This window comes from Ixodes scapularis, unplaced genomic scaffold, assembly GCF_016920785.2.
Source record: "Ixodes scapularis isolate PalLabHiFi unplaced genomic scaffold, ASM1692078v2 PGA_scaffold1__304_contigs__length_218370807, whole genome shotgun sequence".
Classification (NCBI taxonomy): Eukaryota; Metazoa; Arthropoda; class Arachnida; order Ixodida; family Ixodidae; genus Ixodes; species Ixodes scapularis.
The window spans coordinates 138,901,992-138,929,663 of NW_024609846.1; the positions used below are offsets into that span (position 1 = coordinate 138,901,992).

The window sequence follows — 27,672 nt, forward strand, 5'->3', positions numbered from 1 at the left end:
AGGCCTAACGGGAAAGAAAGCAAGTCGACACCTCAGCGGGAGGACTTGTGAGTTACGACCAAAAGTTCGAAGCGGCACCTCAGCGGGAGGCTTCGGGGGCTGAGGCCCAGCGTGGAAAGCAACAAGTCGACACCTCGGCGGGAGGACTTGGAAGTTCCAACTTCAACGCCACGTCGTGGAGGCAAGGCAACGGGCAAGGTCGAGCCCCAGGTGAAGACGACGGGAGTTGCGAGACCTCGTCGATAACGTCGGACTTGGTGCCCGTGCAGTGGTGCGACGTCAGCCAACTGATTCGGAAGGATATCACAGAAACCTTTGCGGACGGCAGAGGACACTGACGGTCACGAGTGACATCACTTCAACGCGACAAGCCCGGGAGAGCATTATATCAAAACAGGTGGAACCCTTTCCTGTTTCCTCCGAGGTCTTGCATGTCGGTGACGAGGTCAATGAGCAAAAGAAATAGAGAAACAATGGCTGATTCAGGCGATGAGGGCGTGGGAGAAAATCAAGCATCCGCGGTGGAGAACGCTGAAAGCGCACGCAACCTGAAAGAGAGGGAAATGGAAATTAAGAGCTTAAAACTTCAAGTAGAGCTGGAAAAGCTGAAGTTGGCGCAGATGCAGATGAGATCAAGCAGTGGAGACCGGGATCAGAGGGAGCAGAACAGGATGGGAGACTACGCGAAGGATCTGAGAGCGGTGCTAACCAAAATGCCAGACACCGAGTCCTTAGTGCCTGCTTGGTTTAAGAACGTCGATACGTTGTTGGCATCTCTCAAAATTCCCGAGGAGGTTCAGGGCGCCGCTATCCTGCCCTTTTTGAACGAAAAGATGAGAACGTTCAGTGCGAGCCAGTCGTCTGGACAAATAATGCCCTACGCGGAACTGAAGACTAAAATTCTGAGAGAGCTAAAAATGACAGCAAATGAATATCGAAGATTATTCTATGCAGCACGTAGGGAAGAGGGAGAGTCGTGGGCTCAGCTTACCACGAAGCTATACTTCGTTTCACCTTCAGTCCGAGCGCAGCGGACGCTACGAGCCATCCTAGCCAATCCAGCGCCGGGAGAGTATCACGTGACCTTGAGGTTGGGCGGAGCGACACACGGAGCTCGAGATCACGCGATACTCCCCCTGCGCTGGAATGGCTGGGACGGCGCGTAGCATCCACTGCGCTCGGACTGAAGGTGAAACTAAGTATAGAGACGTTCTCGTTATACTACTTAAGTAGTCGAGAGATTAAAACGATTGATGAGCTGAAAGAGCTGATAATAGCAGACAGAGTGAAACAGGTGATCCCCGATGACATGAGAACGCATGTGCTTCAAAATGAAACGAACGGGTGGCTCAGGCCAAAAGAGATAGCGGAGCTTGCCGAAAATTTCGAGGAAAGCTGCCGGGGCAAGAAGGCTTCTGCCAAGGATAAGCCATTTGCAAAACCGCCCAACAGGGGTAGGTACGAGAACCCGAAGGAGACTAGATGGTCCGCGTCCGGTAGCACAGGACGTGATGAGGAGCGGATAAACCAACCGAGGTGTTTTAACTGTGGCGTTGTGGGCCACTTTCAGCGAGAGTGCACGCAGGCGCGACGGCAGAGGGATCAAAGTCAGAAGGACCGCAAAAGGTCCGAGCAGGGCAAAGTGGTGGCTAACGTGACGTTGCTTCCGGAGCAGGAAGTTGAGCCAGAGGAGATACATGAGAGCCATGTAAGAGAAGCTGGTGCAGCACTTAAGTGGGTGAAGTTACTGGCAGCGAACCAGCCCGTTACGGCATGCTTAGATTCGGGATCGGAGATCACAGTACTGAGATCAGAGGTCGTGCCCGCGTCGTGCTTAGAGCAGAGTTGTGGAAAGATAAAGTTAAAGGGAGCGTTTGGACAAATGCACCCGAATTCACCAGGCACGACTAACTAGCGCTGTTTTAACGTTAGTAGCACGACTAAGTAGTCGCGGGCTAAACGAGAAATCCACGACTAACGAGCAATTATGTTCTGCGGTATTCACGAGCGCGAAGCGAGCGGGTGACTATCTAATCAGAACTAAGAAGCGGAAGTGACACAAAAAGATAGGCCACAGGCACGCGAACTTCAACGCCGCTGCGTAAATGGGTATTTTATCCTATAAAAACTAATATTTAAATGTTTATCAGGAAAAAAAAGTTACAATGAGAGACATTTTGTCTTAGACAGAGTTTTACAAAGAAAAATTTCAAAACAACGCCAGGGAGAAACACGGAAGCCGCATTGCCAGCGACATAAACGAATATGGAAGCGCCCGTAAATGCGATTCTTCGCGCCGTCCACCACCCTGCCGATATCGCTTTAGCAATGTCTCTGGGCGTTGAACATGGCTATTTACTCAATATTCGCTCCTCCGATTCTTTCTATATAAGTCCCCCAGCGTTCCGAGACAGTAAGTGCTTTGTTATAGCGCTGGCGGTCAGCGGTGATACGAGTCGGCCATGGCGCTAAGCCGCTAGTCGCCCGCTAAACACCGGCCAAACTAGCCCTACCCCATGTCTAAGATTTGTTAGTCGACTCCTTAGTCGCACGGGGCGACTAGGCCCTAAACACGACCGGTGAATACCAAGCGCTCACTTAGCGGCGACTATCGCTTGCCACGTGATCCTTTTAGTCGATGACGTCGCTAGTCAGTGGTTAAACAGGCGCAACTCGCGCCTGGTGAATACGGGTGATGGTGTCTGCAGACTTGGTCTATGTTCCTCTTAGCCTATCGGAGGAGGGCGGCAGCGTCAGCCAGCAGGTGCCGACATTGTGTGCGGTGACAAAGGAGCTGTCGAGTGCCCTTAATGTGTTGCTTAGTACGGAAGCATACGAGGAGCTGAAACGAGTTAGGCGTGTGTTGGAAGATGAGGCGAGAGAAATAGACACCACGGAAAAGCAAATTCAGAAGGATAACTCACTGACGACTGAGGTTTTAGAAAACGATGGTATGTGCCAACCTGAAATCGAGGAGGGGGAAGTCGATGAGGCTGCCGTTGGAGCCGTGGAGGTAGAAGAAATGCAGGTAGACGGTAGCGTAAGTGACCCCAACTTTACGCGAGAGCAGAGAGAAGACCCAACCTTAACGGATGCATGGGTGCAGGTTAAAGAGGGAACTCATGGAATGTTAGTCGAAAACGGACTGTTGTTCCACAAAGAGGAATGCGAGGGGAAGGTTTCCAGGCAGTTGGTACTTCCGGCCACTCGTCGTCGCGTGGTGCTGGAACTCGCTCATGATATGCCATGTGGGGGTAATTTTTCTCAGCGTAAGACAAAGCAGAGGATTAGAAGTGCGTTTTTTTGGCCCGCCATGGCAGCGGATGTTAAGAGACATTGCCAAACGTGCCATACCTTTCAGACGTTCGCACGGAAAAAGACGACTGATCGGGTTCCAATAACGCCACTCACTAGGCCCGAGCAACCATTCCATGTGGTGTATATGGATTGTATCGGTCCCCTGGAACCGGCATCGGCACGCGGATACCGATATGCTCTCAGCGTGGTGGATTTATGCACGCGCTGGGCGGAAGTGGTACCGCTGAGAGCACTAACGGCAAAGGCTACATGTCAGGCACTATTGAAGGTGTTCACAAGGTATGGGACGCCTGAGGTAATTTGTTGCGACCAGGGCACAAACTTCGCATCGAGACTGACAGGCGAACTAGCGGAGCGATTGGGAATCGGAATTCGGTTCTCAACGCCTGAACACCCACAGAGCAACGGAATTGTGGAAAGATGGAATGGAACCTTCAAGGCAATGTTGCGACATGTCATCGCCGACCATAATCGCGACTGGGATAAATACATCACGTGCATGCTTTGGGCATACCGCGAAGTACCGCATGACACTACAGGGGTTTCCCCGTTCGAGATGATGTACGGGCGATCGCCGCACGGTCCACTCAGTATTCTAAAAAAGTCATGGACGGGCGAGTGGACACCCCCAGCTGGACTGAACAAGCCGGCCGCCGAGTACCTAAAGCAACTCCGAGAGGCGATGGCCGAGGCCGCACTAGTGGTGGATAGTCGAACCAAAGTCGTACAGAGAGCTTACGCTGACAGGTACAACCTTAGGGCGAAACCGAAGGAGTTCTGCCCGGGAGATCAGGTACTAATTCTTGAAACTGGGCAGGTCGGAAAGCTGCAGCCGAAGTGGATTGGCCCAGCAAAGATAAAAGAAAGAAAACGGGAGAACAGTTACATTGTTGAAACGGCAGACAATGTGGAAAGATGGATTCACGCTAGCCGTCTGAGATCCTATCTGGCCCGAATTGGTAACGTGGGGGTAATCTTCGAAACTGACCAAGAGTTTGGGGAAGTGGAAAGCACCCCACTTGGAATAAAGAAAGATAGAAACGCGAGGAGCGAAAGTAAATCGGCCCCGGAGCTAAGTGAGCAGCGAAGGCGGGATTTAGATCAACTGCTAGGTGAATCTTCGGAAGTGTTTTCGGACACCCCAGGAAGGTGCAAAATCGGGTCTCACACTGTCACGCTCCTTCCTGACGCCAAGCTGGCAAAGAGTTATTCATACAAAGTGCCGATCGCATTGTGGAGTGAAGTGGAGCGGCAGGTGACCCAATTATTGGAGTGCGATTTCATTTACCCAATTGACAGTCCCTTCGCGCACCCTATTGTGTGTGTGGCAAAAAAGGACGGGTCGGTTCGAATGTGTATTGACTATCGAAAGCTGAATACCGTGACCGAACCAAACAGTTTTCTTATGGGAAACATGACTGAGCTGTTGTTCGATGTGGAGAAGGCAAATTTTATCTCTGTGCTGGACATGACGCGGGGGTATTGGCAGATCGCTCTGGACGATGACTCGCAGAAACTGTGCGCGTTCGCCACAACCAGGGGGCTCTACGCATGGAAGGTTATGCCTTATGGACTTCGAAATTCGGCGGCAACGTTCCAGAGAGTCATGAACGAGGTGTTAAGAAAACACAGGGGATACGCCTGCGCGTATATCGATGATGTAGCCGTCTACTCGGAATCGTGGGAGGACCACGTGAACCATTTGCGTGCAGTACATCAGACGCTCAAAAATGTGGGGCTCACCGCCAACCCCACGAAGTGCAAGTTCGCTCAATCTAGAGTTAAGTACCTCGGACATGTGGTGGGGTCGGGAACCCACTCGCCAGACCCTGAGCGGGTTAAGGCGATCGCTGAGCTAAAGCCACCAAGGACGAAGAGGGATGTGCGAAGCCTACTAGGGCTGCTTAATTATTACCGTGACTATATCCCCAGATACTCGGAAATTGTCCTTCCCTTAACAGAGCTCACGCACCGAAGGGTTCCCAATGTAGTTCCGTGGAACAAGGCTGCCGATGACGCCTTTCGTGGGGTGAAGGCTGAACTGGTGGCACTGCCTGCGCTAACAGGCACCCGATCCTGATCGCGAGTATGTTGTGACGACGGACGCCTCGGAATTTGCGGTTGGCGCGTGCCTCTCCCAAGAGGTGGTCGTAACACAAAGACCGATCGCGTTTCTGAGCAAGAAACTCAGTGAGAGCCAGGCGAAGTGGTCGGCAATTGAAAGGGAGGCGTATGCCATCGTGTGGGCGCTCGGAAAACTTGATACCTGGCTTTTTGGACCGAAAATAAAGGTCGCCACGGATCACAATCCTTTGACGTATCCCACCCGGTCGGCTTCCTCCAGTGCAGGGTTGACACGTTGGTCTCTGGCATTGCAGAGATATGACATTGAACTCATTCATATTCGGGGATCTCTTAACAAGTGTGCCGACGCTTTGTCGAGACTGGACAGGCACAACTAAGGTGTGAGGTGTGTATATAGGTAACGCTTAAATGGGTAATTTTTTGGGGGGATTGATAGGAATCTTTTGTAACGTGAACGCTGTGCATCAGCCATATTCACTGCGAATAACAAAGCAGGACGTAAATGTTTAATCACATGACCTCCGAATGTGCACGACCTTGGAATGTACAGGACTGGGTTCTACACGTGTGTGCTTATTCGGGAGAGGTCTGGACATTCTGACTTCTGAGTGGCATTGTTTTTTTAGTTTTATTGACGCGTGTCATTGTGAAGAATGTGATCAGTGCAATACGTACAGACGTATTCTAAGTGCATTGTGTATTCGGAGTCGATGCCTGGTACCTTTCGTCGCGTTTGTTGTTTTTCGTTTGAGTGTTTTACAGGAAATGTTACTACTACATCAAGTGTCTCCGCAACATTCTTGGTGGGGAGGAGTTAGGTACAGGCATATTATTCATTCTTTTTTTTTTTCAGTTTGGGTCAAAACGCAGCTGCGGCGTCGGAAGGATCACCCCGGGCAGCGGGGGAGACGGCGGCTTGGCCAGGAATGGGGGAGTGTCGCGGGAGTGTCGCTTTCAAGGGTGCGTTGAGCGGGCGCCTGCCTAACTGGGGAGCCGGGACAATGGGACGCATTCCCACGGGTGGCTGCCGGATGGGGCTTCTCAGGTAGTAAACGGTGCCGAACATGTCGGCTTTGCTTTCATTGTATGAGCGGGCCGGTTTCGTGGGCGCGCCCATCTTCACGGCGCCTTCTTGTAATGACCGCCGAAGAAAACGTGGGGTCTTTGTGTGTTTATTTTGGTTATCCGTTTGAGACGACAGCATGTTGTTGTTCTGCTTGTGTGTTTTTAGGACCAACCGTCGACCAGAAAGAAAATCGCGTGGGAAACAGCGTTTGGTTCGGACAATAGGGAGAGGGAACCTGACTTTGACTCTAAAGCGGAGGGGCCAGTGAGGCGACGGGGCTTTTTGAGGCGGATCGAGCTGGGTGGTGGTCGGGTTCCTCGTCGGGATTTGGAAGGACGGAAAGTGCCGGGCGGCGACGTCCGGTCGCGCCCACCAACGTACTATGCTAAATAAATCTATCTAAGTCAAAGTCTAATACCACCTGACTGAACTTCACTTCGCAACATGTTCGCCATCAGGCCTCTTGTTACAAGTGGCCGAAAATCATCATCATCAACGACCTCTTCTTCGTAACTGACACCGTTGCAGGGGCGTCGGTACGATGCGGGGCGTCGGGAGAGTGGGAGCGCTTCGGCGTTCTTGGAGGCTGTTTGCTTCCGTCATTTTCGGCAACATCACCTCCAGGCGTTGCCGCACTCAGTTTTCCCGGCGACGCAGGGGAGACAGGCTCTCTCGGCGGGGTCGTGGCGCTGGGGACGCTGGACGTCGTGGCGATGGGGAGCGGGCCTCACGGTGGAGAGACGACACTGGGGAGGGCGAGCGTCGGAGGTACTCCTCGATGTCGCGAGGGCGTTCGTCGTACCTTGGGGGCGGGTCGTTCGGGTGGAACCCGCGCAGCCCCAGTTGTCTGTAGGGGCATCGACGGTAAATGTGGCCGGCTTCCCCGCAGTGCTAGCACAGCGGGCGTCGGTTGGCCGTCCTCCAAACATCTGTCGTCTTCGGCGTCGGTTGCTCTGGGCTAACGTGCACCAGATCTTCCTGTCGTCGGGGGTACTGCGGCACTGGGGCGTCTTTTCGGGGTGGCGCCGTGGCTTGGCGGGGAGCTTGCGGCGGGCGTCGGACCATGGCGGCGTAGCTCAACGTCGGTTCGTCCGGTGCCACCGTGGTGACAGGAACCTCTGGTTGAAGTACCCAATGCACTTCCTCTCGGACAGCCTCCGCGATGGCAAGGGTTGGCGGACGACTGGCGGTTGGCAGCAACCTTCGCAGTTCTTCCCGGACGACCTCCCGGATAATTTCCCCGATGTCCGGCGTACCCGGAGTGTTTTCGCCGTTAAGCAGCTTGGGTGCAGCGACGCCTGGATGCCGCTGGTAGTGGGAAGCGCGCGCCTGAAGCGCGCGCTCGATATTGGTCGCCTCCGTGACGAACGCTTCGACGGTGGTCGGCGGGTTGCGGACGAGGCTTCCGAAGATGTCGTCCTTCACGCCACGCATCAAAATGCGCAGTTTCTTTCCCTCGGTGGCCTGAGGGTCGGCGCGGGAGCTCAGGCGAAGCACGTCTTCCACAAAGCTCGTGACGCCTTCGTTGGGGCCCTGGGTCCTTGATTGCAGCAGGTCTTCAGCCCTCTCCCTTCGGTGTTGATTGGCGAATGTTCGGGTGAGCTCGTTCTTGCAAAGGTCCCACGAGGTCAACAATGCTTCATGGTTTTCGAACCAGCGCCTTGCGGTTCCTTCAAGCGAGAATAGGGGTTTTGCAGGCGCTGTTCGTCACTCCACCCGTTGTGGCGAGCCACGCGTTCCTACTGCTTGATCCAGTCTTCGACGTCTTCATAGATCTCGCCGAGGAAGCGAGCAGGTGTCCGCGGAGCGACGGGCAGGACGACGACTGGCGGGGTGGTCATGGTCGTGGTCTTGTTCTTCCGTTGCTCGGGCAAGAGACCAAGTTCGGGGGACTGACCTCTGGTACGACGGCTCCTTCGGGCTTCGGCGTCTTCGACGAAGGGTGGCCTTCCAGGGCTGAGCTCGTCGCTTGGCCGGGATGTCTTCGGCGGGGTACGCCTAAGGGGCATAGAATGCACTACCCCGCACCTCCACCAAAATGACACGTATGACACGTGACGAGGCGGCGAAGGACTGAGTAAACTGAACGTTTAATGGGGCGAACTTGTGCCCAAAAATGAAAGGAGAAAGAAAGATAACAACAGAGCGTCGCGGGTGTCGAATGCGGCGAAGCAGCACGATCGAACGCTGAGGCCTTGTTGACACTTAGAGCTAATCCGCTGCCGCCGAAGCGGAATCGGCCGTGGCAATGCACAGTGGACGCTACGCCCGGCGGCCAAATTCTCGCAGATTCGCCCGCCGACTCACAAGTGTGAACCAGGCCTGAGGCGAAACTGACTTCGCTCGCCTGGCGGAATCCCATGCACCCTCGTGGGTTTTTGGATCGTTCGGCGTAGAAGGTTCGGCGCGTAGAACATTCTAACCTCGAATCAGCCCCCAACACGGTTCTCGAATTCACCAGAACATCACATTACAGTGTCAACAAAAATGCGCAGCCGCGGCCAGGATTCGAACCCTGGCCTTCTGCGTGGAAGGCAACTCGATAACCTTTGGGCCACGCGCTCGCTGCCTGCTTGACCAGCTGCGCGCGGCAATATTATGGTTAATCTTCTGATTACTTTCAGTTACCTTGACCCAATGGATTTGTCCTATTTCACGATTTGGTATTCTGATGACTTTGAGGTAACATTCAACCAATTTTTCTTTTGAGAGCTTGATTCCCACTTTGATTACTATTTTGTCCCAATTAATCCTAACGCTGCTTAATTGACATTGTAATGAGACTTGATTTTTTTCTGCTAATTTTCAACCAATCGATTTATTGTGGGCATAATTGACACGAGGACTACTTTTTTATTTACTATTAACTCAATGGGCTTTAAATCCGCCCAATTAACATTTTGGCCACAATTTTAAGTACTTGGAGTTTTTGCACCACCAATTTATCTATCATAAGCTCAATTTTCATTGTAATTACTCTTGATTATTTATTTCGAGTTACTATTGACCCTAAGGAACATTAATTCGCTTAATTGACAGTTTGATGATTCTTGATTACTTTGAGCTAATATCGAACCAATTTCGTTCTTATAAGCTAGATTTGCAGTATGATCACACCTTTAAAATGGTTTGAGCTGCTATTGACCCAGTATTTTGATTACTTTGGGTCATTATACAGCCAATTTAATCATTATTAGCTATATTGATGATTTGACTACTTTCTCGATTACTTCTAGTTACTTTTGAGTTACTTTATACTTCCCTTCATTTACCCCGGACACCAAAGGGCAGCGTCGGACCAGGTGTCTTTCCAGTGAGCCCTTCTCCTCGTCCGATGGCTCCCTTTGGTGTCCGCGATACTTCCGAGGTAAACGATCTTTGATTCCGATATTAATGGAAAAAATGTAGAGCCCTTTCACTTCACGTGAAGATGGAGGACCAGCGAAGCTATTATAACAACGTCTTAGGGCAATGCCTAGAAGACGACGTCTAGGACGATCCCAAGGACGACGTCTAGGGCGACCTCAGGGATTACTTTTAAAACAACCTGAAGGACGACGCCTAAAGGACGACGTCTAAGACGACGTCAAGAACGACCTCGAGGACGACGCCTATGACGATCTCAAGGACAACGTCTAGGACGACCTTAAGGACAACCTCGAGGACGATACCCAGGACGATTTGAAAAACGACGTCTAGGACGACCTTAAGAACAACCTTGAGGACGACGTTTAGGACAACCTCAGGGACGACGTCTAGGACGACCTCACGAACAACCTCGAGGACGACGCCTAGGACGACGTCTAAGACGACGTCTAGGACAATTTTAAGGTCGACCTCAAGGACGACGCCTAGGACAACTTCACGGAAGACGTCTAGGACGACCTCAAGGACAACGTGTAAGACGACCTCAGGAACGACCTCGAGGACGACGCCTAGGACGACATATAGGACAACCTCTAGGACGACGTCTAAGACGACCTCACGGTCAACGTCTAGGACGACGTCAATAACGACCTCGAAGACAACGCCTAGGACGAGCTCAGTGACGACGTCTAGGACGACCTCAAGAACGTCTAGGACAACTTTCAAAACAACCTTGAGGACAACACCTAGGACAACCTTAAGGACAACCTTGAGGACAACCTTAAGGACAACCTTGAGGACAATACCTCTAGGTGTCGTCCTCGAGGTTGCTTCAGAAATTGCCCTTAAAATCGTCCCAGACGTCGTCCCTGAGGTCGTACTAAAAGTCGTCCCCTAGAAGTTGTCTTTGAGGTCTTCCTGGAAGTCATTCTTGAGGTCGTCCTAGACCGTCCTAAAATCCGTCCTTTAGACGTCGTCCACGAGGTCTTTCTAGAAGTCGTCCTTGAGGTCGTCCTAAACGTCGTCCTTGAGGTCGTCCTCTAAACGTCGTTTTCGAGGTCTTCTTGGAAGTTGTCCCTGAGGTCGTCCTAGGAGTCGTTCTTAAAGCTGTTCTCTAGACGTCGTCCTCGAGGTCTTCCTAGAAGTCTTCCTTGAGGTCGCCCTAGACGTCGTCCTTGAGGTCGTCCTAAAAGTCGTTTTCTAGACGTCGTCCTCGAGGTCTTCCTTGAAGTTGTCCATAAGGTCGTCCTAGAAGTAGTTTTTGAGGTCGTCCTAAAAGTCGTCCTCTTGACGTTGTCCTCGAGGTCTTCCTTGAAGTCGTCCATGAGGTCGTCCTAAAAGTCGTCCTCTAGACATCGTCCTTGAGATCTTCCTAGAAGTCGCCCTTGAGGTCGTCCTAGACGTCGTCCTTAAGGTCGTCATAGACGTCGTCCTCCATGCGTCATCCTTGAGGTCGTTCCAGAAGACAACAAGTGCATATACATATTGTTGATTAAATTGACTGACCCTGGGATTAAATTGGGTAGCGCAAGAATTATATGATGTGGCGCTTGGATTAATTTGGGTGGCACTCGGATTTAATTTTCCGTCGCTTGGATTAAAATGAGCGGGAAAACCTGTAGTAACGCGATACTAGCCAAGAGTGTCAAAGACTCACTCTAGTTAATTAAAAAAGCGATATTTTGTTTGCTGCCGAAACCGAAAGATCGTTCTCTCTGGTTTTTTCCCCAATTTTCCCCGTCACACAAGTGTGACGTCACAGGTGGGCAGCGAGGCGCGCGGCCGGCAATCGGGTACGCTCGCGCCCGCCTTTCTCGCGTCTAACAGCGAGAAAACCTGGGCGTTTGTGGTATTTGAAGTTGATAATTATTGATATTTGCACAAAGTATGACCTTGCCCCACGTGCTAAACTATGAGAAAGTACAAAAAAAAAAAAAACACGAAGGGAAAACGAGAACAATTGGAATTACGATAAAACCGTTTTTGTAACTCGGTACGCTCAAGCCGCGGCTCGCTAGTTTCGTCATATTGCTGATAAATTCGTTTTTATTAGCAGATGGCTGGCGAAGAAAGGTCGAAGAGTCACGCGATAGATTTTTTTACAAATTGCCGAAGTACCACGGTAAATGCTCGGAATGTGGGTACCGTACAGATGCCCCACACGCTCGTATAACCTGAAAAAACGTGCCAGATTTTCTTTAGAAAAGTTACTGCTGCAGGTGCCAGCACGTGTAGTTACTATTGCGGCATGAATATCCTCCTTCGTGCTTGAGTAATTTAACAAAAGATCTATAGACCATTTCTGAAAAGCGCTTCTGGTCAATGCCATTTTCAGCGTTCGTGCGTTTGGCGCGTATATTGCTCGCCTTTCAAAGCGACAAACATGTGCGTGCTGGGCTGGAACCTGACACATCTAGACTGTAATTCTCGTAAATAAGTAAATGTCTGAAACAATAAAAGTTTCAAAAATCTTCACTGGAGAGCTTGACATTTACTGGAACGTGTTCAAATGGTTGTATCTTGAGAACGAAGAGCACTCTCCAATAATGCCGCGTGTTTTGGTGGTGCTCGGACCTCACGCTATTTGGCGGTCCCGAACTGCGTATCTAGAGTGCTACATCTGTGCCAAGCGATCGTGGTGGTATTTTGTGGCTAAGTCGAGGTGGAATCTCAATGTTGCTGCGAAAAGATTTCCTGAGGACAAGGAGCAGTGAGACTTCATTGAAAGGCGTCCCCAGAAATGGTGTATGTGAACAGTCAGCGTGTAATGATATAACAAGCAGGCTGCTCGTAGTCTAAAAGAAAAACAGCCGGTGTGTCGGCTGTCTGCTTTTGTTCGGAAGAACCTCCCAAAGGCTCAATAAACCCTCTGTTAAGAAAAAAAAAAAAAGTCTGCTGTACTTGAGAGGTAAGTGTAATCATGTCCTCGCGTGTCGAAAGTTCTGGGTTCAAATCGCATAATTGTTTTATCTGAATTTATATTTTGCGCGTGTGTCCTTTCAAATTCTCATTTTTACGAATCATTATAAATCATCTACTCACACGGCTGCGCCTTACACGTTTTCTTTTTTTGTTATTTGCTGAACCGACACACCGGAAGGAAAAAACGATTAAGCCAAGCTAATGCGCAAATACAATGGTTTCATAATGTTCATTAAAAGGAAACCAAGATGACAGCATCGCTATGTAATAGGAGGCGCCTAATTAGTACTACTACACACTGAAGTTGTGTCGATTAAAGGAATGCATTACCGGAAGTCAATTTTTGACCAGTTTCTCTCTGCTTCAGTTTTTGACAGCATACTAGCGCCAGTTGTATCTTTAGCGTACATTATAATAATTCGATGGTAAAGCCCAAGCGTGCCGCATTTCCTGTACCTATCACCCCTTTCAGGCAAACACCCAGCGATTCGGTTGCGTTGCGTCCCAACACATTGTAGAGTCAAAACAAACTCATAAAAAAAACTGAATAACACCTGCTTTGCGTTCATAATTCCGCATAAGAAATCAAATACGACAGAGTTCTTCTAGAAATCGTAACGCCTCATTGGCTGGATAATACTTACTTGAAGGTGTCGTTGTTTACAGACACTGAGTTCAAGAAGACATGTTGAACGAATATATACGTCCTGTGAATCCCGCGTATCCAGCATCGAAATGCCGTACGATTGCGTGTGTCTCAATCTACTTCTGAATGACCTTTAAAACAGCGAACAATAGCAACAGTTGCTCCGTATTTTTTCAGGCGTGGATTCCTTCCACATAATCTGTTAAACTCGGTCTAAAGATTTTCCAGTTTCCATTCTTTAATACATGGTTTGTACGTTTCGTCAGACTGCCCCTCCTATTTTCAGGAAGCGCCTCGAGAACGCAGAGGAAGCAAGCTATGTATAGGGAGGTGGGTTCTTGGAGGAATTCGTTTCTCTGATAAATATAAAGGCGTTTTCAAGAAAGCCGCGGAAGCAGCGAAATAAAGTATTGCGATAATAACTAGATTAAATTTCTTAAATTTCGATTATCAACCAAAGCGGCAATGTATGCCGGTCAAAGACATAGGATCCTAATTCAAGCAGTTTCACGATATTTTTTTTACAAAACTAGACATTTTATGTTCTTGACAAAAATGTTATTTAATATTTCGCTGATTTCTTCATATTAAAACTTTAATTTGATGCATTCAAAAACCCTACCAAACTTTCAAAATCGTCTGGAAGAGGGGAGCGAGATCTAGCACACGCTCATTGGTTTGAGACATGCGTTTTTAGAGGAGGAGGAGGACACAACTTTATTTATTGTATTCGATTTGAAGGCTCAAGCCAATGGGTGGAGAAACGGACACGTGCTGTCTAGGGCTCACCCCATATCCGCTTCTGGGATGACGCAGAAGCGAAAGCACTCACGTTTCAAAGCAGCGATCTAGCCTTCACTTCCTAGTATCTAAATGTCCGCTTGTGGCCCCAATCAACACCTAAATTAAGGCCGTAGTGCTCCGAGTGGTTACGTCACAATGCCGGAGAAGGAAGGTCATGGTGCAACTACGTGAGAAAATATCTGCTATCCACATAGTAAACGTTTCTACGATGGTCCTCGGCGTCTTCCGTTGGTGACGTCAGATCCAGGAGAAGTTAGAAGTTGACGTTTTTAAGGTGTTTATTAGTCTGAATAATTACTGACTCTGTACGTTCGTTACAAAGGCGGACTGACGCCTCGGCGTCAACGACAGATGTCACGCGGCGAACCGCGGGAGAGAACTATAGTACACTGGGTCACCCGGGTCCGTACAAACTCCCCTGCTCACACGCTCGGTCAGGGCTTAAAGGGATACTGAACCCAAATTTGGATTTCGCAAAGTAAGGCTGCATAAGTGTTGAACCGGACGCTACGAACTCCAAAACATCACTCGTTCATTGATATCTCAAACAGATAGCCGTACTTTTGGAAAAGAAGGGTGCGATCAAGCGAGTTTTTTGACGTAACTGTCCTCCGGAAGAATTTGAGAATGAGGAGAAGCGGCCTCGCTTCTGTCCTCCGCTTCGGTTCACCAGCTTGAACGGACGTAGCGAGGAGGAGAGAGAATGGGAATCGTGACGTGCCTTGACTTGTCAACCTCGTCGGCCGGGTTCAATCGCGCACTTCCTCTCCAAAAAATACGGCGATCCGTTAGATACATGGTCACGGGTGGTGACCAATAAACAAGAAATAAAGAGTAATAAATAAACGTTTAATGTGGCGAACATGTGCCAAAAATAAAAGAGTACAAAAGATAATAACAGAGTGTCGCGGGCGTCGAAGTCGGCGTAGCAGCAGAGTCGAACGCTGGGGCGAAACTGACTCCGCTCGCCTTGCGGAATCCCTTATGAACCCTCGTGGGTTTCTGGATGGTTCGGCGTAGAAGGTTCGGCGCGTAGAACATTCTAACCTCGAATCAGCAAGACTGCTCTCGAATTCACCAGAACATCAAATCACACTGCCAACAAAACTGTGTTGCCACGGCCAGGAATCGAACCCTGGCCTTCTGCGTGGGAGGCAAGCACGATAACCGTTAGGCCACGCGCGCGCTGCCTACTTGGCCAACTGCGCGCGCGGCATTACTCCCCCTTTTAAAAAGTGCATCGTCCCGATAAAACCCAAAAACAAAACGAGTCAAATAAAACAGAACGGTAAACTAAAGAGTCATTTGGAACACATAAGGTTCACAGTCCTATCGAGCGTAGTACGGCTTCAGTCGCACGACGTGGACGACTTCCGGTCGTGGAGGGCGGCGTGACGAAGTCCGTGTTCCGTCGGGCATTACCTCGTAGTTCAAATCCCCGAGTCGACGAAGCACTTTTTAAGGTCCAAAGTAACGTTTCAGGAGTTTCTCGCTGAGACCGCGGCGGCGAATCGGTGTCCACACCCACACCCTGTCTCCGGGCTGGAAGTGGACGTCCCGACGACGAAGGTTGTAGCGGCCAGTGTCGACACGTTGTTGAGCCTTAATCCGGAGTCTGGCTAGCTGACGGACTTCTTCTTCCCTTTGGGCAACCACCTGGGCGTCGTCGCTTGCGTCGACAGCCGGTTCGTGGGGTAACATAGCGTCCAGCATTATCGTTACCTTGCGCCCATGCACCAGTTGAAAGGGTGTCACTCCGGTGGTCTCTTGTACGGCCGTGTTGTAGGCAAATGTGACGTACGGCAGCACCTCGTCCCATGTCTTGTGCTCCACGTCGACGTACATGGAGATCATGTCGGCGATGGTCTTGTTGAGTCTCTCCGTTAGTCCGTTGGTCTGCGGGTGGTACGCCGTGGTGCGGCGATGGCTGGTGTGGCTGAGACGAAGGACTTCTTGCGTCAGCTGGGCCATGAATGATGATCCACGGTCTGAGATCAGGACTTCGGGAGCGCCGTGCCGGAGCACGATGGACTCGATGAAAAACTTGGCGACTTCAACAGCCGTTCCCGGTGGAAGGGATTTTGTCTCGGCGTACCGCGTGAGATAATCGGTTGCGACGATGATCCATCGGTTTCCTTGCGTCGACGGTGAGAGAGGTCCGAGTAAATCCATATTGATTTGCTGGAATGGGGCAGATGGCGGCGCAATAGGCTGAAGAAGTCCTGCCGGTCTCGTCGGTGGCTTCTTCCGTCGTTGACACTCGTGGCAAGATCGGGTGTAGTGGTGCACTGTCTTCGCCAGCTTGGGCCAGTAGTACTTTTAGCGTATTCTGGCAAGAGTCCTGCTGCAACCAAGGTGTCCCGCCGTCGGGTCATCGTGGCAGGCTTGAAAAAGTTTTTCTTGAAGAGTGGAAGGGACCACCAACAGCCACGCCGTGCTGTTGTCGCTGAAGTTCTCCTTGTAGAGCACACCTTGTCGGATGGAGAAGGTTGGCAGTGTTCGTACAAAACCGCGGGGAACGGCGCTTCCTTGTCCCTCTAGGTGCTCGATGAGTGCTCGCAGCTCAGGGTCGTCTCGTTGGAGTGCTGCCATGTCGCTGACATCGAGAGCGCCGAGGAAACACTCATCGTCGTCCTCTTTGGTGCAGGAAGGACCGGCCTCGACTGGGGCCCTCGACAGGCAGTCGCCGTCATTGTGCTTCCGGCCGGACTTGTACACCACGGTCATGTCGAACTCCTGCAGTCGTAGGCTCCACCGGGCGAGGCGTCCGGAGGGGTCTTTCAGATTCGCCAGCCAACAGAGCGAGTGGTGGTCTGTGACCACGCGAAAAGGACTTCCGTACAAATATGGGCGAAACTTTGTTATTGCCCAGACGACAGCGAGGCACTCCTTTTCAGTAGTTGAATAGTTGCTCTCCGCGTTAGACAGCGTCCGACTTGCGTGTGCGATGACTCGCTCTGCGCCGTCCTGCATTTGGACTAGTACCGCACCCAGTCCGGTGTTACTGGCGTCGGTGTGGATCTCGGTTTCAGCAAACTGGTCGAAGTGGCCAAGAATCGGGGGCGTCTGGAGTCTTCTTTTGAGCTCGTCGAATGACCTCTGGTGCTCTTCTGTCCACTCAAATTTTACGGCGTCCTTCGTGAGGTGTGTCAGCGGTGCGGATAGTTTGGCGAAGTCTCGAACAAAGCGCCTGTAGTAGGCACAGAGTCCGAGAAATCTTCTCACTGCCTTCTTGTCAGACGGCGGCGCAAATGCAGCTACGGCGCGGGTCTTCTCGGGGTCAGGTAGAACACCTTTGTTGTTCACGACGGGGCCGAGGAACTTTAGTTCCCCATAGGCGAACCGACACTTTGTTGGCTTGAGTGACAGGCCGGCGGTCTTCATGGCTTGAAGCACGACTCGAAGTCGTCTGAGGTGTTCATCGAAATCTCGTGAGAATACCACGACATCGTCTAGGTAGACGAGGCAGCTCTGCCATTTCAGACCTGCCAGCAAGGTGTCCATGACGCGCTGGAAGGTGGGTGGTGCTGTACAAAGACCGAACGGCATCACTTTGAATTTGTACAGTCCGTTGGGAGTGACGAAGGCAGTTTTCTCCCAGTCACGTTCGTCAACTTCAATCGGCCAGTAACCACTCTTCAGGTCCATCGACGAAAAATATCGGGAGTGGCGCAGTCGGTCTAACGTATCGTCGATGCGGGGGAGCGGATAGACGTCCTTTTTCGTCACAGCGTTCAGTCGACGATAGTCCACGTAGAATCGCAGGGTTCCGTCCTTCTTTACAAGCACGACTGGGGACGCCCATGGACTTCTTGAGGGTTGAATGATGTCGTCGTCGAGCATCTCCTGAACTTGATCTTGAATTACTTTCCTTTCCTTTAAGGAGACTCAATACGGCGACTGGTGGACAGGGTGTGCGTCGTCGTCGGTAATAATGCCATGTTTCGCCATTGGTGTTTGGCGAACTTTCGATGTCGTGGCAAAGCTGTCACTGTATTCGGCGAAGAGATCAACTAGTTGCCGGCGCTTCGAAGCTGGGAGCTCGGGGTCGATGTCGCGCGGCGGCGGCGTCGTACTCTTCTGCTGTGGCGACGAGGTTTCCTCGTAGACTGCAGTGACCACGGCTGGCACCTGAAGCTCCTCGACGCAGCCCACGGTGGTACCCTTCGTTAGGTGCTGCGGTTCCTCTCGAACGTTTGTCACGAGAACAGTTGTCCGTCCTTGTTGAAGATCCGTTACGCCTCGTGCGACGCCAATTCCTTTTTCAAGGAGGAGTTGGACGCTGCCATCCAGAAGAGCTTCACCGTGCATGGCTGCGTCGGTTATGACGGTGACGAAAACACTCGACCGCGGAGGCAGATTCACATGGTCGGCTATAACTCGGATCGCGGATGACGTCGTGTTGGCCTCCACCGGCGGCAGAACAGGCTTTCGCAGCGTCAACTGGTTTGCCCCGAGGTCGATGATGGCGCCATACTCCCAGAGAAAGTCCATTCCGAGAATAACGTTCCTTGAACAGTCTTGAAGAACGACGAACTTGACAGGGCACGTCTCACCATTGATCTCGACGCGAGCAGTGCATATCCCGACTGGTGTAATGAGGTGTCCTCCGGCGGTTCTTATTTTTGGTCCATCTCACGGCGTCATGACTTTTCGAAGGCGGCGGGTGAGCCTCCCACTCAAGACTGAGTAGTCTGCTGCGGTGTCCAGGAGTGCCGATGCGTCGAGGCCGTCGATCACAACGTTCAGGTTGTTGGACACCGATGCAGCAGCGTCGTTGGGATGCGTGGCGTCGGGAGAGTGGGAGCGCTCCGTCGTTCTTGGTGGCTCTTTACGTCGGTCGTCTTCGGCAACTCCACCTCCAGGGGTTGCCGCGCCTAGTTCCCCGGCGAGGAGCGAGGGGCGACAGGCTTTCACGTCGGGGTCGGTGCATCGGTGAAGCTGGACGTCGCGGCGATGGCGACCGGAACTCTCGGCGGGACGCAGGCTCGGGGGACTGGGGTCGTCGCAGGTACTCGTCGATCTCCCGAGGGCGTTCACCATACCGGGTGCGCGGGTCGTTTGAGTGGAATCCGCGCAGCCCGAGTCGTCGGTATGGGCATCGGCGGTACACATGGTCGGCTTCCCCGCAGTGGTAGCAGAGCGGGCGTCGGTCGGCCGTTCGCCACACGTCGGTCTTCCTCGACGAGGGTTGCTCCGGGCGAACGTCCTGGACGTGTCCTTCCTGGCGTCGAGGATACTGTGGCATCGGAGGGTCTCGTCGGGGTGGCGCCGTGGTCTGGCGCTTAGTTTGCGGCGGTCGTCGGGCCGTTGCTGCGTAGCTCAAAGTCGGCTCCTCTGGCGTCGCCGTGTTGATCGGAACCTCAGGTTGGAAGGCTCGGTGGACTTCCTCTCGGACGACCTCGGCGAGCGACAGGGAGGACGGGCGATCCGCAGCGGGGAGCATCTTGCAGATTTCTTCCCAGACGACTTCACGGATGATGTCACGGATGCCTGGGAGGTCGGTACCAAGGTCGTATCCGGATGTCGCCAGAGTAGTCACGCCAGGGTGTCGCTCGTAGTGTCTGGCGCGTGCTAGTAGGGCACTCTCCATATTCGTCACCTCCGTGACAAACCGGTCAACAGTTGTCGGAGCATTGCGAATGAGACCTCCAAATATCTCACTTTTTACACCCCTCATCAGGTGTCGCAGCTTCTTCTCTTCTGTAGCCTGAGTATCGGCGCGGGCGCTCAGGCGAAGGACATCCTCGACGAAGCTGGTGATGCTTTCATTCGGACCTTGGGTCCTTGTTCGAAGGATGTCTTCGGCCCTCTCGCGTCGGTGTTGGCTGGTAAACGTCTTCTGCAGTTCTTGCTTGCACAGTTCCCATGACGTCAAAGAAGCCTCGTGGTTTTCCAGCCAGTGCCTCGCAGTTCCTTCCAGCGAAAAGTAAAGGTTCTGCAAGCAGTGCTCAGCTGACCACCCGTAATGTCGGGCCACACGTTCATAATGTTGCAGCCAGTCCTCGATGTCCTCGTGGGCGTCTCCGTGGAAAAGCGTCGGAGTTTTGGGTGCGACGGGCAGGTATACGACGCTGGCGGTGGACGGGTTCTGCGACGACTGGCTGTCCATCGTTGGCCTCGTTTGCTGCTTAGTCTTGGGCGGCAGAGGTCCGAATTCCGGGTGTAGGCCTTGGGTGCGACGACTGAACCGGATCTCGGAAGTGCTTTCGTTGGTTCTTCGTGGGCTAGGCGTCGGACTTGCACTGCGGGCCCTCGGAGGGGTACGCGGCAGGGGCATGCGGTACCCCGCACCTCCACCAAAATGTAACGGCTGGTGACCAATAAACAAGAAATAAACAGTAATAAATAAACGTTTAATGTGGCGAACTTGTGCCAAAAATAAAAGAGTACAAAAGATAATAAGAGAGCGTCGCGGGCGTCGAAGTCGGCGTAGCAGCAGAGTCGAACGCTGGGGCGAAACTGACTCCGCTCGCCTTGCGGAATCCCTTAAGTACCCTCGTAGGTTTCTGGATGGTTCGGCGTAGAAGGTTCGGCGCGGAGAACATTCTAACCTCGAATCAGCAAGACGGTTCTCGAATTCACCAGAGCATCAAATTACACTGTCAACAAAAATGTGTAGCCACGGCCAGGAATCGAACCCTGGCCTTCTGCGTGGGAGGCAAGCGCGATAACCGTAAGGCCACGCGCGCGCTTTTTTTTTTTTTCTTTATTGCCTGTTTTGACAAGAACAACTAAAAGCACAAAGGTACAAACACACATTGACAAATGTTAAAAGCGCGCTGGCCCGTAATCGGACCTCGCGGCAACATTAAAATCTTTCTAGGCAGACCAACCTGTCCAACATTAACGTCCAGTCCGGTGGATCAGACAGTGCATGGTATACTTCACGTATATAAGCGGCACTTTCAATGAGGTACTCTCGTGCAGGCCGAACCAGTGCGTCCGCGTGGTTAACACCCGTCCTCGTCCTCCAAAGACTGTGGAGGCCAAGGAGCATAAACATATTGTAAGGAACACCGCCTTCATTATCTACAGGTAGAAACCGTATGCCATGCGCGGTGAGGGGGAAATCTTTCTTGAGCGTTCGCTGCAGGATGTCCCATAGGAAAACCGCATCCCAACATTCTAAAAATACATGTTCTATAGTTTCGTTCCTTTTACAAAGGAAACAATTTATCGACCATGGCGCAAAAGTTCCTTTCCCTTCAAGCCACGGTTTGACCGGTAGCACGCCGCAATGCAATTGAAAAAAAAACGACTTAAGAGAAGATTTTACCGGCACTCTTTTAACCCTGTTTAAAACATCCTGCCCTGCGCCCTCACAGTACAAAGATCGGTAAAGTGGTATGGGTAAAAGAACATCGACTAAATCTCTATACAGCCTTTTGCGACTGAGTGAACTCAGGTATTCGAAGGAGAACCGAACTTTAAGCATCCGAAATGCCATCACAACTTCCCGCGTGAACCCCTGAACGCTCGCGCTTATTTGGTCGCTAGAAGATACTAGAAATTCAGGCAGGAAGCTTTGCAAATGCACATTAATAAAAGTTCTCAAGAATACATCTCTCTGATCGCGTAAAAACAAAAACCTGGAAACTATTTGACGTATAAACAGATGAGACAGTCCAAGGCCTCCACTACGAACTGATCGAAACAAGTTGGTACGGGAACAACGCTCCCAACCTGAATTCCAAATAAAAACAGCGAAAACCCTGTGCAGCCTCTGCACATTGAGGCGTGACATAGACAAAACTTGCAAAGTATACCATATTTTCGCGATTAAAAATAAATTGCAGACTGTTGCGCGCGCAAACATTGAAAACTCGCGACCTTTCCAACCCTCCGCTTTCGCCTTTACCCTATTAGTCTCCTCATTCCACACTTGCTTAGTGTCTCGGTAGTGCTGAAGTGGCACACCGAGATACTTCACGGGCAAGGTTGTCCACCGTACGTTCAGAAAAACTTTAGGCGTGGTGGCCCAGTTACCATGCCAGAAATCCGCGCATTTTCCCCAGTTGATTCTACTCGCTGTTTTCTTACAAAAGGAAGATGCTAGGCCACGCGCGTGCTGCCTACTTGGCCAGTTTTGCGCGCGGCAATATCGCCGTATGAGTAATAATTTCGGTTTTTGCAGCTTCCCGCCTATCCGTTCGGCCTTGTTTAGTGAGCTCAAAATTTCGGTTCAGTATCCCTTTAAGACAGGGTGCCGGAACCCGCCCTGTCCAATGATGATTTAATTCGAATCCCATTGAACATGGGCCCCGACACCCTCTCGATCGATCGCACCAGAGGCCATTGCTGTGGCCGAGGGGTCCATTAAGATCGGGTTCTGCGGTTGAGAGTCTTAGCCCTGACCTGTTTATATTAAGAAAAAATATATATATATCCTCTGGTTCTCAGCCTCAGCGAGAACCGCCGACCCGGGCCTACCCGGAATACGTTCCCTCGTCACGGAGCGTGGGCAGAAGCCTTCAAGGACACAGAAGGCGTGCCGGGCACACCCGTGCGACTGGGGCAGCCGCTCCACGGAGAATCCTATGACCCCCAACCTACGCCGGCGCGTTCACACAAACTGCGCCAGAACCCCCCCCCCCCCCCCCTCCCCCAGCCAACGCCACGAATCGCCGGGACCCGAGGCAAGGACTTTGACAAAGTCGCCCGAGCCCGGGACGCGGCCAAGGCTTTTGAAATGGCGCAACAACCTCTGACAGCAACCCCTCGGTGCCTCAAGCGGCCGCGTTGATTTGTGTGCCGACGGTGTGCAGTCATATATCTTTCTTGCAAGAATTGACCGTGCTCTTGCTTTAGCTATTGAGTCCACGCCAGCCTTCAACGTGTTCTGATATGTAGATTTTTTTTTTACTATACTAAAAGACTGCGGATCAAGATGTAGTTAGTAAGATTATGGAAATTTTTCATGCGTGCGGTTTCGGCCTTGCTTTTGTTTTTGAAAAGCCTTAGAAAGGGTTTTTTCAATACTTAGACCTTTTCCTCTCCTTACACGCCAATTACTTGTGCTGGTTATTCTCATCCCGTTCTAAAAAAGGTATTTTTAACTACGCATCCTCTCACTTTGAGGTAGTTAAGAGAGGCATAGCTATCTCCTGCCTCACTTCAGCCCTAAAAAGTCTTGCTTCCATGCCATCAATACAAATTTCTTGAGACAACTCGATAGACTAAAAATATCAGGGGCACCGAATTAGGTCTTAATGGAAGTGATAGGAACGCTGGTAAAGAAGGTAAAAGGTGATAAAAAAATTAGGCACCCTGTTGACAAAACACGGGTGGTGATTATACCATACCTAGACAAAATATCGCGTAATCTTAAAAGGTGATAAGTTGGTAAGGTGTGCCCGTAGTACTCTCAGCCCCTAAAACATGCGACAAATGTGTTCAAGTGTTCGCGCCAAAGCGGAAAAATGATCAAAAACACGTGCGACAAAACACCTTCACGACCTTTTTTCCCTGTTCGTCGGGTACGGTATATAGCACTCTACTTTCCCGTAGACGATAGTACGTCGGACAGACTGGACGGTGTCTGAATGACCGGCTGAGAAAGCACAATCTTTCTTTAACGTCAACTGTAGGAGGTCACCTTTCGGTTTATTGTAAGACCTGTACATGTTCACCATATTTAGAAAACACTTCAATCATTGGGCGCTAAAGGAGTAAAACATTTACACGAGGTGCTCGAGGTGTTTACCACCTTGGATTCGGCCGATCGCTCCGTTAGTGAAACGTCGGTTGCTTCAAGGGAAAACTAAGTTGCCAATTTGCGATTATTTGACTGTGACTGAACCACAGTTGGGCAGAAATGCTCAAAAATGTATTTGGAAATACAAATACCGGGATACATTAAAATACTAGCTAAAATAATGATACTAAAATACATCTGTAAAACTGCATCGCGATACGTATCAAAAATACATTTTTTTTAAAAGAGGCAAAAGTCTTTGGAAATACAAATAGAGGGATACATTTTAGGGAGGGCAGAAATACAAATACAGAAGTACTGATACTGCAATAAATTTTTTTCAAATTTGCTCGAGAAGCCAAGTGAGAAGAAGTTTGAAGTTTGTAGGGGAAATTTTTTATACCGAAATTACTTTCTCGTAGGCTTGGCACTTTGCCTTGGAGGTAGTGGTTCCGGACGGCAAAAAGTCCTCAATGGGTTCAAAAAAACAAAGTTCCATCAAGGACTGACCGAAGTCCCTTCCCTGATATCCTGTCTTTCTGACGAGGCATACGAAAAAACTTGGATCTCTAAATAAATTTTATCTCACCCTAAATCCAATCAAAACGTCAATACGCCCCTGTCCAATGAGGACGCGACTGTCAACATTGATCACATGACGTAACGGTGGAATGAACTGCTATTTTTGTCTGTACCTACCTTGAACAAGAAACTTTACCACGCTGCTGTATGAAAGGACAATACATACTTTCGTTGTAGGTTACCTAGTTGAAGATCGTACAGGTAGTGTCATTTGGAATTTTTCAGAATAGAGGACCATTTGAAGCATCCTGGAACAGATGTCTTATGTTACGGTTGAAAATAGCGATACGGTGGCATCCCTGTTCTGAAGGTTTTTCCTGCCGACCCTCCGCCACCAACGCACGAATTGCAGTCCTCAAGTTTCGCCTGGCACCATCCAAACAGAGACTTAATGGATTGCGACGTGATATTGGCGGCACATGTGCAAGCTCTCCGAGAAACAGCGCGTTCGGGACGAGCCGCAGATGTACGAAGTATGGGTCGGCACCGCGAGGCCACGTCTGGCCTCCTTCCTGGGTTTCAAATCACCAGAGCAGCGGGTCACGTTCATGTCAGCTGATGACGTACCCCTGAGCCATGCAATTTTACGGGCGCAGCCACAGACGCATTCGAATATGTGTTGAACTTTACTGCCGGAGTCATCGTACAATCCACGTTTTGCGAAATATGTGCTGCCACCTCTCGGCGAAAATTGGAAGTTTCCTAGAAATCTGTGTTCGAGGCTTTTCCGAATTACCACACGCAGACCCGGCAGGCGTGTTTCTCACGTTACGGCACGCTGGTTTTCTTCCCCTTATTCGGTTTATTTTGTTCCGCGGCTATCTAAACGGTAGCGATGACTGAAGACGAGAATGTCCCGTTCTCATGTCTTCCGGACGCTTGGGTCGAAAGGCCTCCGTCGTGCGTGAACTTCTCGCAAGACGAAGTGTGGCGGTACATGCAAGGCCAAGCCTGACACCCTGCTTCAGGCCCATCGCGGTTGGGCTTTCAAGGAGGAAGGCTATACGTACGATATGTTCGATGGAACCTGTCGGACGATTCTCGGACGTGCCTCGTCCGATGCGTGTGCCTGCCTTCCATGAAGAAGGCAGCGTATACTGTCTCCGCTTGGTTTACCAGGGACACCGGCACCGTCATAGGCGGCATTTGCAGTTGTGTTGCTGGGTGAGTAATACCCCGTTATGTTTCTGGATAGTTATCTATATCTATGTAGTCCCGCACCACGTGAGGGAGCACGAACGCTTCGGTTGAGTGCCCCATAGCCCGCATAAAACGTGCGCCACAGCACTAAATAAAGTTCTTACCGAATGTTTTATTGTGTGATCGAGTCACCTATTTCCAGATTAGTTACTCGTTTTCGTAAACATCTGCACACAGCTTGTAGAAGTCTGTTTGCTTTCACTTCTCGTGCACGCTGTTCGCACGCTAGCGCCCCGCTAGTATAGCAACCTATCTAGTCACTAGAGGCTCATTTTGTATTTCGTCGTTTTCTAGAAAAAGCGGGTGCCGCCGGCACGTCGTAGCGCTACTTCTCTGTGCAGAGGAGAGCTGCGACACGACCACGACAACCTGTTGCACCGACGTTCCCTGTTCTTGGATTGTTCCAGCTCAAGGTGTGTATGGAAGAAATGCTTCCTTGAAATGTGTTGCACTTGCACATTACGTATGTCTGAGTACTACATCATTAATGGTGTACCATACGAAAAGTGGAAGATTGTTCATCTCACTGTCTCATTCAAGATATGCCTTTCTACGTCATTAATTTTTAAGTCAACTCTGGTCATTTTTCAGTTAATAAAGAGTCTCTCTGCTTTAGATTGAGGGTCACTAGTTGCTTCAGAAGCCTGCAACTCCTCAAATTCAGGTGTTATTTTGTATTTCATAACATCAAGCCACAAAGAACTGCATTGACAAAGTGTTTGTCAACACAACTTTGAAACCACATGGTACATGAATAATAAAAATGAGGGAAACTGGTAGAATTATAAATAAGGATTGCCTCCCCCCCCCCCCCCTTCCTCCCAATCTCCTATTTCTCTTCCGTTGCAGCCAAGAAGCCCGCAGCTCCTGCACCGCTTGCAGATATTGCCTTCTGCAAGTTCCTCATCAACAAGCCGACTCATCAGAAGAAAAGGCGTTCATATGACCCTTGCGAAAGAGTGCCTGACCCGTCGCCCGAGGACATCACGAAGTTGTACGGGAGGCTGGCTGACATAAGACCCAATCTTCTTTGCCTGAGGTACGGCAACGTCATGCCAGTGAAACAAACGGGGCACACAGGAGCGATCCCTCAAATCGACGATGAACAGGATCTGTGGAGCCAGGAGGCCCGGATTGTTGTACAGCCCCACATGCATACACTGCCACAACTGACTGCCGAGGAGAGGGCTGACATTGTAACCTCAACGATCGGTCAAGCCTGCAACCAAACGTGGCACAATGAGCGACTTGGGAGGATCACGGCATCACAGTTTCCTGCGATGATTCAGTGCAAAGAGCCCGACTATCTTGTGAAACGGATCATGTATCCTAGCCAAGAAGCAAAGAATGAGGCACTGCATTGTGGAAGGATAAAGAAGCCCGTTGCTGTTGCCGCCTGCGTCGCGCTCATGAACTGCAGGCACGACCCAGTACAGGTGTACGAGACTGGGCTACACGTACATCCCCGCTACAGCTTCCTCGGAGCGTCGCCTGACAAGATCATCATCAAGAACGGCGAAAAAGGGTTTCTTGAGGTGAAATGTCCCACCTCGAAGATTGGGTTAACGCCCGAGGAGGCCTGTGGTGACGAGAAGTTCTACTGTGCGTTGATCGACGGAACCGTGCAACTGAAGCGTGAGCGCGTGGTCTACTACCAGGTGCAAGAACAAATGATGGTGACCGGGTACAGGTGGTGCGACTTTGTTTTCTGGACAAACAACACCACTGACGCCAATTCGACGCACATTGAGACAGTCACGCAAGACAAGGAGTTTGTCCGTAAGGAGCTGCTGCCTGGCTGGCTGTATTTGCCGAGCATGCTCCGTTCCCGAGGTGGTCACTAAGCGCATCCAGCGACACAAAGACCTGGCCAGGGGAAAGTACGTCTCCTTCAAGAAGTTTCACAAGGGAACCTACAGGGCAGAGGACGGTGCTGCTTTGAGGGAAACGTTCAGGAAACTGAATGGAGGTGGAGACTCTGAATGA

At 50.9% G+C, this 27,672-nt stretch overlaps 1 pseudogene; it reads left to right on the forward strand.

Moving 5' to 3' along the window:
• Nucleotides 1–473: 473 nt before the first annotated feature.
• Nucleotides 474–27,672, forward strand: LOC115316173 (annotated as a pseudogene).